We start from the raw sequence: 871 nt of genomic DNA on the forward strand, positions 1-871 counted from the left end.
CTAGACTCCTGGGATAAGCTGGTCACTGCCTTCTTAGATAAATTCTTTCCTCCTCAAAAGCTGAGCAAGCTGAGAGTGGATATTCAAACCTTCAAACAAAAAGATGGTGAATGCCTCTATGAAGCTTGGGAAAGATACAAGCAGCTGACCAAAAGATGTCCATCTGACATGTTTTCAGAATGGACCCTATTAGATATATTCTATTATGGTCTCTCTGAATTTTCGAAAATGTCATTGGACCATTCTGCAGGTGAATCTATTCACCTGAAGAAAACGCCTGAAGAGGCTCAAGAACTCATTGACATGGTTGCAAACAACCAATTCATGTATACCTCTGACAGGAATTCCGTGAATAATGGGATACCTCAGAAGAAAGGAGTTCTTGAAATTGATGCTCTGAATGCCATCTTGGCTCAGAATAAAGTGTTGACTCAACAGGTCAACATGATCTCTCAAAATCTGAATAGATTGCAACATGCATCCAACAGTACTAGAGAGGCAGCTTCTGAAGAAGCTTATGATCCTGAGAACCCTGCCATGGCAGAGGTTAATTACATGGGTGAACCATATGGAAACACCTATAATCTATCATGAAGAAATCATCCAAATTTCTCCTGGAAGGATCAACAAAAGCCTCAACAAGGCTTTAACAATGGTGGACGCAATAGGCTGAGCAATAGCAAGCCATATCCATCATCTTCTCAGCAACAAACAGAGAATTCAGAACAAAACACTTCTAATTTAGCCAATATAGTCTCTGATCTGTCAAAGGCCACTTTCAATTTCATGAATGAAACAAGATCCTACATTAGAAATTTGGAGGCACAAGTGGGCCAGCTGAGTAAGAAAGTAATTGAAACTCCTCCCAGTA

At 40.2% G+C, this 871-nt stretch overlaps 1 non-coding gene across 1 annotated transcript; it reads right to left on the minus strand.

Annotated features, from left to right (window-relative positions):
- Positions 1-66: 66 nt before the first annotated feature.
- On the minus strand, positions 67-170 carry LOC127740239 (small nucleolar RNA R71). The gene has a single exon (XR_008000920.1). It is a non-coding gene; the product is annotated as a small nucleolar RNA R71 (small nucleolar RNA).
- Positions 171-871: the final 701 nt, after the last annotated feature.

Source organism: Arachis duranensis, chromosome 6 (assembly GCF_000817695.3).
Source record: "Arachis duranensis cultivar V14167 chromosome 6, aradu.V14167.gnm2.J7QH, whole genome shotgun sequence".
In the NCBI taxonomy this organism is placed as follows: domain Eukaryota; kingdom Viridiplantae; phylum Streptophyta; class Magnoliopsida; order Fabales; family Fabaceae; genus Arachis; species Arachis duranensis.